The sequence below is a fragment of the Colobus angolensis genome, unplaced genomic scaffold (assembly GCF_000951035.1).
Source record: "Colobus angolensis palliatus isolate OR3802 unplaced genomic scaffold, Cang.pa_1.0 Scaffold106, whole genome shotgun sequence".
NCBI classification, from domain to species: Eukaryota; Metazoa; Chordata; class Mammalia; order Primates; family Cercopithecidae; genus Colobus; species Colobus angolensis.
Window position 1 is genome coordinate 3,885,258 of NW_012111586.1, and position 11,892 is coordinate 3,897,149.

An 11,892-nucleotide genomic window follows, 5' to 3' on the forward strand; every position below is an offset into this window, starting at 1 on the left:
GATCACTTGAGATCAGGAGTTCGAGATCAGCTTGGTCAATGTGGTGAAACCCCATCTCTACTAAAAATACTAAAATTAGCCAGGAATGGTGGCGCATGCCTTTAGTCTCAGCTACTTGGGAGGCTGAGGCAGGAGAATTGCTTGAACCTAGGAGGCGGAAGTTGCAGTGAGCTGAGATTGCGCCACTGCACTCCAGCCTGGGTGACAGAGGAAGACTCCTCTGAGGAAAAAAAAATTTTTTAGCCAGAAATAGTGGTGGTGTAGTCCCAACTACTTGGAAGGCTGGGAGGATTGCTTGACCCTGGGAAGTCAAGGCTACAGTGAGCCGTGATGATCATGCCACTATACTCCAGCCTGTGCTACAGTGTGAGACCCTGTTTCACAAAAGCAAAAACAAAGAGAAAGTACCTAATACTATGGTGATTAACATGGATATGTAAGTCTATTATGGAGTCTAATAAACAAAATCCCTGTAGTGGCTAGGAAAAGAAAAAAATATAAATGAACAAAATTGTATTTCTATCACAAATTCAACGACAACAATGGGATTTCTGTACCCATAAGAGGTGCATGAGAGAAATCATGTGAAGTGCTATGACATAATATAAGGCACAGTATAGAACATTATCTTGAATTACTCACTAATTCATACTCTTAAAACCTGAATCAAATCATGAGACTATTTTACACCTATCAAACTGGCAAAAAAAAAAAAATTCTGACACTATAAAGTGTTAACGAAGATGAGGCACAAACAAAGAATTCTCATACACTGCTGATGAGAGTGTAAACTGGCACACAATCACTTTGGAAACTGGCAAACAACAAGTTGTAAAACCTCTATGATCCATTAATCCTAATCACGCATAACCACAAGAAATACTGATAACATCCTATAACATGGATGAACCTTCATCCATTATGTTACATGAAAGAAGCCAGACACAAAAGATCACGTAGTTCTACAATGGTTGTACAACTCTGAATATACTAAAAACCACTAAATTGTACACTTTAAATAAGTGTATTTTGTTATATAAATTAGAGCTCAATGAAACTGCTCCCCCCAAAAATTAAGATCAATGATTGATAAGGGACTGGGAAATCCTTCGCCACCAACATAACACCATGCAAATTAGTTTCTTGTTCTAAGTGGAAAGATTGTTTAATATATAGATAGGACTACCTATCTTAGCATTACAATGTCTTTTGTGATACAATGCAAAATGAGGAATTGCTATGCTGTATTTTAGTCAACAATGTTTAAAGGTGAATCCATCAATCTGTCAGCTATAAACTTTAGAGAAAAATATAGGAATTAAAAAAAGAACAAGCTAAATGCCACCATAAGTATGTGATCATACCAAACTATTCTAGGGTAAGTGACACAGTCTCAAAATCAGTGTCACTGAAAAATAAAGACTATACTACACTAAAAAGATATAGATAAATTAAACATCTGCAACAAGGTCCTAAATCAGATAATGGCTTGGATAGCTAGCTGTAATAAACATTTTTTTTTTTTTTGGATCAGCTGGAGAAATTTGAATAGCACCTGGGTATTAGAAGAAATGAACATTTACTCACATGGAAAGTGGGTATCACGAACTAAAAGAAGCAAGTTGATCTCATTTAGTAAAATAAAAATAGAAACCTAAATATACGCGCTTAGACGACAATCTGGAAAAAAATGCACCGAGTTGTTAACAGTAGTAACTCCTGTGTGATAGGAATGCCAAGGCTTTATTTTTGCGTATCTATATAGTCTAATATTCTACACTATCCTTACACTGCTTCTGTAATAATAAAAAGATTACTAAAAGAAAGAATCACATGGAGAGCTTTAATAAACCACTGATGTCCAGGCCTTACTCCAGATAAATTTTAAAAGGTTGAGAACTATCGCTTTTGAGAATTGGGGCAGATAAAAGGGAAAATTGTCTGACAAAGCTTAAAAAGAAATTTATCAGAAGAACCCTGGGAATTCAGAGAACGAAGGAGAGGCTCTCTCGACTTGGCAAACACCAAAAACCAAAGGAAGCTAAGCAGTCAAAACCCGTGCCAAGGTCATGCCACAGGAAGAGCCTGCTGAGGAAACTGCTCCAGCTAGCAATGCCACCACCAACAGCCACTGGAATGAATTCCAAACCGTCCTTGCATCTTCGCATCTCTCACTCCGGTGCAAGTCCCCAAAGTGAAGGGCATCTGACTGGCACAGTTTGGGTAACATGACCCAGCTCTAGCTGCCAGGGGTCCAGCACAGAAAGTTTATCTATATGGTGTGTGTGTGTGTGTGTGTGTGTGCACCCAACCTTTCCAGCATCCTCTCCCACTAAGATTCACAAAAAAGCAATACTGTAAAGGGGTTAAAATGGTAAACAGACCAAAAAAACAACAAAGGATCATTTTAAACCCCAATTAGTAGAATGTCCAACACAGGAATCCTGCCAGCCTTGCCATTAGGAATCAACTTGAATTACTGTCCCTTCTTTTGCTTCATTGTTCCAAAAACATTTCCTAAAAAGTAATTTCAGGCCAGGCACAGTGGCTCATGCCTGTAATCTCATCATATGGGGAGGCAAAGGTGGGAGGAATTGCTTGAGTCCAGTTCAACACTAGCCTGGACAACATAGTGAGACTCTAGCTATACAAAAAAAAAAAAAAAAAAAATTAGCCAGGCATGACGGCACACACTTGTATTTCCCAGCAGGGCTGGGGGTGGGGGCCCAGGATGGAGCTGACGTGGGAGGATCACTTGAGCCTAGGAGGTCAAAGCTGCAATGAGCTATGATCATGCTACTGCACTCTAATCTGAGCAACAGAACAAGACTGTCTCTGCAAAATAAATAAACTTTTATCAGTTTCAGCAGCACCAAAAGGCTCTAATTCCCTATGATTACAACAGGCTATTTGTAACATTTTCAAAACTATGTATTTTTTTTAATAATTGAGTGATTTAATAGTAGTGACAAACAGATTGAGACACACTTTTTTTTTTTTTGGAGAAAGAGTCTCACTTTGTCACCTAGGCTGGAGTTCAATGGCACAATCTTGGCTCACTGTAACCACCACCTCCCGGGTTCAAGTGATTCTAGTGCCTCTGCCTCCAGAGTAGCTGGGATTACGGACATTCACCACCACGCCCAGCTAATTTTTGTATGTTTAGTAGAGACGGGGTTTCGCCATGTTGACCAGCCTGGTCTTAAACTCCTGGCCTCATGTGATCCGCCTGCCTCGGCCTACCAAAGTGCTGGGATTACAGGTGTGTGCCACCATGACCAGCCAAGACATACTTTTTTTTTTTTTAAAAAAAGAATCACTTTACAAGCATCTCTAAAAATCTCTTCTCAAGATAAGCTTCACTTCCAAAGCAAGTATTAATTTTTAAGGTAGAATAGCAAATTCGGGACCTAGATGGCTCTGTCACACACTAGCTGTGTGACCTTGAACAAGTCATTTCACCTCTTTGTGTCTCAAATACCTACCTAATTTGGAGACTCTTGAATTGTTGATTAAATGAGTGAATGTATAAAAGTGTTAAGAGTAATGCCTGGATGTTGTTCCCTGCAAAAAGAAAAAAGAATAGTGCCTAGCCTATAGTGAGTATACCATAAGTGCAAACAATAAAATGCCTAATAGTTGGAGGGTAGATAATAGGAAAAAAAATTCAGTTTTGAGAAATTTTCAGATTGAATATGCTGAGACAACTATTCATTAGTTGTCAAACCAGGAAATAAAAACACTTTTCAATTTTATAACAAAATAAATATACAAGTAGAGGAAAAAAAAGGCAGGAAAGAAACCACCTGGAAAAGTTAACACTGAATTGGGCACCAAAGCAAACCAAACACTCTACTTTACATAGCATCTCAAACGAGAGTAAATAACCCATAAAGTTACCCTGTGTTGCCCAACAGAGAAATTGCAAGAAAATGATACAATGAGAATCACTGAACAAACCAGAAAATAAAAATTCCCAAATACACAGAATCACCTAACAAATTTAGTCTTCTCAGTCTTCTCTATTTCCAAATCAAATCTCAATCTAAGCCTCTATAGCCAACTACCAATTTACAAGGAATCAAGAAAATCTAGAATGTGGGAAACTGCAGGACAAATGACCTGGTTTCTTTAACAAAGTACAAGGAAAAAAACTGAGGAGAAATATGCAAATAAAGGCATTTAAAATGGCAACCAATTGCAGTTTGTGGGACCTAGATCCTGATTCAAATAAATTACAAAAGTCAACAGAAAAGTAGTACCTAATAAAGAAAAACACCACTGCATGTGCAACTCATCTATGCAGATTTCACTGAATTTCACTGGATTGGTGTGTAAAAGGATGTTCATTAAAGACAACTTCTCGGCCGGGCGCGGTGGCTCAAGCCTGTAATCCCAGCACTTTGGGAGGCCAAGACGGGTGGATCACAAGGTCAGGAGATCGAGACCATCCTGGCTAACACGGTGAAACCCCAACCCCGTCTCTACTAAAAAATACAAAAAACTAGCTGGGCGAGGTGGTGGGCACCTGTAGTCCCAGCTACTCGGGAGGCTGAGGCAGGAGAATGGCGTGAACCTGGGAGGCGGAGCTTGCAGTGAGCTGAGATCCGGCCACTGCACTCCAGCCTGGGCGATAGAGCAAGACTCCGTCTCAAAAAAAAAAAAAAAAAGACAACTTCTCTAATAATCATGAAGCTCTTACAGTCAGACATTATTTTAAGAATTCTACAAATATCATTTATTTACTACAACAACCCTAGGAGAAGGTACTATTATTATCCCCACTTAACAGATGAAGAAACAAAGAGTCTCATTTAAGTAATTCACTCAAAGTCACCAAGCTGTAAGCAGCAAAGCTGAGATTCGAACCCAAATGGTCTGGCTACAAAGCCAACCACTGATTACCATACTATGCCATTTCTCTGTGTGCTATGGTGGAAACTATGCTTTGGAATCACAGAAAGCTGCCCAAATCTCCATCTCTATGTTACCCAAATTACTTAACTTCTTGGAACCTCTGTATACTCTCTTGTAGAAGAGTTAAATATCGACTTCTTTAAATAGTAAGGAATAATAAGATTACATAATTGACTTCATTACAGCATCTAAGTTTTGAAGCCCACAATAAATGGTTCCTATTGCTCTTTCTGCCATACATGGTAAGACGAATTAAAAAGTAGAAAAATTTACAAACAGCACAAAAACTGGAAAAGCTCTTTCAAATTAATTAAACAGTCCCAAAACCAACTTTTCTATATACTTATATACTTTAAGGATAGCAATGATTCAGACAAGAACTTTTTTATACGCCAAACTTTTAAACTTGAGCAGAAACAGAGTCTGCAAGCTCAATTTAAAGTATAGCTAAACTTAACCAAATGAGATTTTTCTGGGGGAAAAAACTTACTCCACACAAATAGACCTACTGCTCAGAAAAGGGTACTAAAACTTTGTTCATTCTGGTGATTCTCTAGCCTGACGTATGGTTAACAAAAGGCAAAGTGGCTTTGAAGGCAAAGTGGTTTTTATCTTAGAAAAGGAAGGTGAACTTACAGAGTTTGTTAAAATCACCTCCTTTAAGAATAATTGTTTTTTATGTTATCCTCCAACTATTAAGTATTATCTGTTAAATCACACAGTTCTTTGTTTTATGGTCATCTAGATATTCCCAGTCCCTAGTTTCTTTTACTGAGTTGTTTTAGCTGAAAAATGATTCAGCTAATAGATCAATTAAAGGCTAATTATTTGCCTTAGTAAAGAAAAACAATAGGCTCTTTTAAACGTTTGCCTAGCATGTTTGAAATCACCTATAAAAATTCAATTTACATAACATCAGAAATATATCCACCTCAGTTAAGTTACACCTGTGGACAAAAGTTCAGTTCCTCTTACTGAACTATTTTTCAAGTTTGATTATAAGCTGTTTGAGGCAGATTTCAGTGGGAAATAGGAAACACTGAGTCTGATTTAGAAGTAACTTTGGCAATCAGGTCTCTAACAGCACAACCACATATTAAATTCCAGACAACAGTCAATTATGAGGTGGTATGTTATTTCTCCGTCACCTAGATTTTTCCACTCATCTACCTGAACAACCATAAATACACCAAAATTTGCCTTTCCCATTAGTTTTTTTTAGTTGGAATCCTTTAAAATTTTGTGTGCCTTTCATCTTTTAGACCAACAGTCTTACTTTCATGTTTAAAGCCAGTGACCATAACTGTTAAGTTAAACACAACGACTTAGATTGCCTAAATTTGAATATAGGCTGTTACCTACTAGCTGGATGAGTCTCTGGACTTCTTTTCCTCAACTATAAAATGGGTATAAAACAGCATCTACTTAGACCTGGCGCTGTGGCTCATGCCTGTAATCCCAACACTTTGGGAGGCCAAAGTGGGCAGACTGCTTGAGCCCCTGAGTTTGAGACCAGCTTGGGCAACATGATAAACCCTCCTCCTCCTAACAAAATACAAACAAACAAAAAATTAGCCTGGCGCGGTGCAAGCACCTGTCGTCCCAGTTACTAGGGAGGTTGAGGTGGGAGGATCGCTTGAGCCTGGGAGGCGGAGGATGCAGTGAGCAGAAATCGTGCCACTGCACTCCAATTTGGGTGACACAGTGAGACCCCGTATCAAAAACAAAACAAAACAAATGAACCAGTATACTTACAAAAACAAACAACAAGCCGAGCGCAGTGGCTCATGATTGTAATCCCAGCACTTTGGGAGGCCAAAGCAGGTAGTTCACCTGAGGTCAGGAGTTCAAGACTAGCCTGGTCAACATGGTGAAAACCCATCTCTACTAAAAAACACAAAAAATTAGCCGGGCATGGTGGCCAGCCCCTGTAATCCCAGCTACTCGGGAGGCTGAGACAGATGGATCGCTTGAACCCAGGAGGTGGAGGTTGCAGTGAACCGAAATCGAGCCACTACACTCCAGCCAGAGCAACAAGAGTGAAACTCCACCTCAAAAAAAAAAAAAAAAGAAAAAGAAAAAAATAACAAATATAAAGCACTTTAAACAGCAGTCAGTCCCTGGCACATCAGAGTTATAACCATAAAATAAAGATATGCAATCTTCTGGCCGGGCGCGGTGGCTCAAGCCTGTAATCCCAGCACTTTGGGAGGCCAAGACGGGCGGATCACGAGGTCAGGAGATCGAGGCCATCCTGGCTAACACAGTGAAATCCCGTCTCCACTAAAAAAAAAATACAAAAAAACTAGCCAGGCGAGGTGGCCGGCGCCTGTAGTCCCAGCTACTGGGGAGGCTGAGGCAGGAGAATGGCGTAAACCCGGGGGGCGGAGCTTGCAGTGAGCTGAGATCCGGCCACTGCAGTCCAGCCTGGGCAACAGAGCGAGACTCCGTCTCAAAAAAAAAAAAAGATACGCAATCTTCTGAAGTATGATTCACGATTGTGTCTTATCTTTAACTCAGCATTAAAAATGAATTATAAGCAGAAATGTGCACCAGATTTCTTATCATTCTAAATTTAAATGGTTGAATGTGTCCTCCTCAGCTAAGCATCTTAACAGCCACTGATGAGCAATCTAGTAAATTGAATTCGCTCAAAATAAAGAGGCTTCCCAAGAGTTCACCCCACACCACAAATTAAGAGCTCTGATAAGACACCAACCAGAATCAATTAAATGTTTATATTAACATGTACAAACCATTGAGTACCCTAAAGAGTAAGATCTTACTCCAGTTTAGTAGTTAACAGTGACAAAACACAAAGCAACTTGTAATTTCTATTAAAAACTTTAAATGTTTTTCCTGTAAAACCACCAAAATAATTTAACAACAACAAAAATCCTAGGGGAGTTAACAAAAATCAACTTTTGTATGTGAAGAAACGTCAAAAGTACATTGAAAACTGACTCCCTGGGAAAGATGACAGTTTATTTTACTATTAATTTCAAAGTTTTCATTCACAATTAGCACTTCACTCTTATCTTTTAAATGGATACAGGCTCCAGCACCTTTCCAAATACTGAAACTTACTGGTTTTAGTTTCCAATCTATGACTTTTTGTTTAAACTTCTGGATCTATCGGTTTAAAAAAAAAAACAGGAAATAAAAGCCTCTTGTTTAAAAGGGCACGACAATCAGGCACTCCATACTTAAAGTATGTTTTCACTTGTTAAAATGTCTTAACACTATTCTAGTAAATATCTCAAACTTAATAGCACCCTAATTTCCTTTCAAATATTGAATATAAAAGACCTTAGAAAAGATCAGCAGTCTACCAAAGTACAAATATAATTCTACTGAGGAGTGACTACCAATCACTTTACTTCTGGATAAGGTTTACACAAGAACATGACTTACTACTAAACTAAAACATGAACCACTATTATTAACTTCGTATTTTTCTGGTAAGCAATAATTATCAATGTCAAAAATATTTCAACAAATATGACAAGCCAACTTCAGAGCACAAAGTTGGCAGATAAAATTGACACCACAGCACAATTTCAAAACTATAAGCGACTATTAAACACGCACACCACACCGCACCACACCCATTCTTATGTAAACTTTTGGAGTACTCAACTTTGTGAGCCTCACCTCTGTTTTCACCTAGCATAAGGAGAGTTAAAGGTGAGACATCAATTGCAAAAAACTAAAAGATCAAAAGATTCAGTTAATGTCCCCACAGGGGAAACGACTAAAACCTTTAAACATTAATGTATTTAAGTAATCGAAGGGCAGGGCACTTCCCCAAGCTACAGCCATTTTAGATTCAGACTTTCTTTCGAATTTCACGGGTTGGGGAGAACTAAATTTAAAACAAGAGAAAAAAAAACACTAAAAACATTTCAGGATCGACCAGCTTTCCCCGCCCTTCCAAGGAAAGGAGGTTGGTAGACATTGGATAGACTCAATCTAAACGAAAACACCTCGCTACCACAGAGAACCGGAAAGCTGGGGGTTAAAACTTTTTTCCCCTCAGATATCAACATTTGACTTATACTTTTTCGTCCTCAGGTTTTCCTTTGAAGGAAAACAAAAGCCCTTAGCTTTCATTTCAAGAAGGAAAGATAAAAACCCTTAAGCCAAGTCACTCAACCAGCACCAAGCCGGATCGCCTGGAGAGGAGCCAAAGAGCCGCAGGTGAGCGTTCCGACCCGAGGACCAAAGTTAAAGTAGGAGCGCTTTCGCCGAGCCCCGGCGACGCTCGCGTGCAAAGCTCCATGCACGAGGGTGGCAGGGTTGCTGCGTCCGAACCACTTGACCCGTGGGCTCCGCTTGCCCCTCTTGGGTCGGACCTACACCCAACCACCTGTGTGAGAGCTTCTTTCAACTAGTTTTAACAGCCGGTTGGTTAGGCACCGGGCGGAGCCTCGCGCCGGAACGACTCCAAGATCTCCTACTGCCCCGTTGTCCCAATCTCCCACTCACCGGGCAGCGGCGGAGCCACGGCCAGGGACTAGACGCGGCGTCTGAGGACGCGTCCCCAGCTTGTCGACCCGGCAGAGGCGTTTAGTCTACAACCATAACAAAGCTCTTCCCAAAATGGCTGCCCGGCCCACAAGGTCCAGGAGGGGCAGAGCGGGTAGAGGAGGAGGAGCGACGAGCAGCACGGCCCTCCCCTCCCCCGTCCGACCCCACCTTACACACGCCCACTGAAGAAGCGCATGCGCACGGGAGCGGCTCCGGCGGCCCAGCGGGACGCCAGTACACCACGCTGCCAACGTTCGGCCTCCAGAACGGCGGTTATGCACTGCCCCGCCCTCGGCTCCCTTCCTCGCCGCTTGAGGCAGCGCGTGGTCGCCTCTACCTCCTACAGAATTGAATCCTCTGCCTTTCCTCGTGCCGCCTGAGGCAGGGACAAGCCTAGTTTAGTACGCCCCTTCTAACCCCCCTGCCCACTTCCAGGGCCTGGGCACGTATGAATGAGTGGGTGGGTATGCATATGTGTATCCCTTTTTTCTTTACCCTCCCACAGCCCGCCCCTGGGCCAGTGCGCGTCCCGAAACTACCTCTACAAGGACTTGCAAACCGGTTTCGGAGGAACGTGTGTTTTCCGGCCCTTTCCCACCTTCTGCTCCTTACTTCACGTGTGCGCGTCGTTGAGACTCCAGCCCCCAGCGGGCCACACGGCCTGGTCCCGGAGACTGCGCGGCTGCGTCGGCCGCGCTACCTGCTGGGAGTAGTAGTTCCCCGGGAGCGCAGGCGTCACTGCCCCGCCCCAGCGAAGGGCGGGATTCCAGCGAGAGCCTGCGCTTGTGACAGTGCCGTTTCTCCTACCTGAAGTCTCATTGGGTATCGCGCTACTGGAAGGGGCGGCGCTGCCATGACAGAGGAGGCAATAAAACTGAAGGCCTAGCTCGACCAAAAGCGCTTTAACGGACTTCGCTGTGGCTCCATCTAGCACGGAAAGCTAAACCTTGTAATGGCTGGCAACCAGGAAGCTAGACTACCTAGAATCCGGAGGACTGGAGGGACTAGCAGGCGTGGGCCCCTGAGATCTCCTATTACATGTCTTCAGCTTTATCCATAGACACGGAAGGACACTAAGATTGCCTGGTGCCATTTCCTGTGAAATAAGTCCAGATAAGAGAAGGGACTTGCCCAAGGTCACATAGCCGAGAAAGCCGAGGGCAGCAGGAGAAATGATCTGACTTTCCAAACCACCCCCAAGCCTAGGGCCCTTATCACCACACCTTTCATGGAAGTGAAAATCCTGCTCTTTTGCTCTTTAATCCTTAATGAAGTTTCTAGGTCCTAGCAAAGAAAATGAATGTAAGAACTGGGCTTTATTCCTCCTTTAAATGATAGTAAAGGGCCGTAATGCAGAGTGAGATGTGTCCCCATAGGTCTTACAAACCCTGTTTTACAAAGTAAAACGTAAGTTCCACAGATGGCAAGCAATTCCAGGTCACACTGGGCCTAAAATCCCAAGTCTCTTACCTTCCTTCACCACCATCATTCTGAGATTGTTTCAGTACTTGCACTCCACCTTCCCGAACTCTGTGGGCAGATACTGCTGCCTGGGAGCCCTGGAATAAAGTCAAGGACCGTTCGACATCTGGATTCAACTAGAAATTAAGAATGGCCCCCAAACAGAAAGCCGGGCATAGGAACCAGTTAGCGCAGGTCAAGTCCTACCCGGACTCATTTTTTTCAGTCCTCAGGAAGTAGGGGGCTCTCTGAATCCACTTCCCGGAAGTGCCTTTCCAGTAGACCTGGGCTATTGTTGCGGTTGTTCTCCGCCTCTCCGTGCAACGCTGGCAAGTCTCAAAGTCGCCACAGGTGCAGGTTGGGATGGGAGGCACCAAGGATTGGTAGTAAATTGGAGACGCGGGCACTATCGGGCAGGGTTTCCCGAAGACGCGTCTAAACCCCGCCTTCCTCAGAGGTCAGTTTGAAGTTTGCGGTTTGCAGTCTCCCACTAGGGCAATGGGAATATTGAGCTTTTTCATATATTAAGAGGATTAAGCTTTGAGTCTCAGTCCTTAATCCCCTATCACCTGCCGTCCCTGGACTTTAGGTTATCACTTTTTAATATCCACTAGTTGGAAAGCACGTGCCACAGAGGAAAGGGAGTGTCCAAAGGTGGGGGGGATGGTTGAGATTTTGAACGGAGTGATCTGGAAAGTCCTTACGAAGAAAGTGATTTTGCACAAAAGTGATGGGTACGCTCTGCGGACATTTTGGTCTGGGGCTCAGGTGGGTGGGTGTGGGTGTGTGGGCCTTCTACTCGGAGGCCCAGGATAACTTACCTCCCTACTTCCTTAAGTATAGCATGAAGACATTAACTGGTATACAGGATTTCTTGACCCAGCCCTAAGATCTGTGATCAATAAATTAGTTCAATCGGTTTTTGTTTTGTTTTTTTTTTTTTTTTGAGACGGAGTCTCGCACTGTCGCGTGGGCTGGAGTGCA

At 42.6% G+C, this 11,892-nt stretch overlaps 2 protein-coding genes across 4 annotated transcripts in view; one reads left to right on the forward strand and one right to left on the reverse strand.

The window, feature by feature from the left end:
* GPBP1L1 (GC-rich promoter binding protein 1-like 1) overlaps positions 1 to 9,618 on the reverse strand; it is a 67,152-nt gene extending 57,534 nt beyond the window's left edge. The window contains exon 1 of the mRNA XM_011946549.1: positions 9,406 to 9,618. The gene's annotated coding sequence lies outside the window, so the exon portion shown is untranslated. The remainder of the gene's footprint in view (positions 1 to 9,405) is intronic.
* A 1,546-nt stretch (positions 9,619 to 11,164) lies between these two features.
* Positions 11,165 to 11,892, forward strand: part of TMEM69 (transmembrane protein 69) — a 6,335-nt gene continuing 5,607 nt past the window's right edge. The window contains exon 1 of one of the 3 annotated variants that reach the window (XM_011946559.1): positions 11,165 to 11,259. The gene's annotated coding sequence lies outside the window, so the exon portion shown is untranslated. Of the gene's footprint in view, positions 11,295 to 11,892 lie in introns of all 3 variants that reach the window. The other 2 variants (XM_011946576.1, XM_011946568.1) reach the window with 2 other exon arrangements.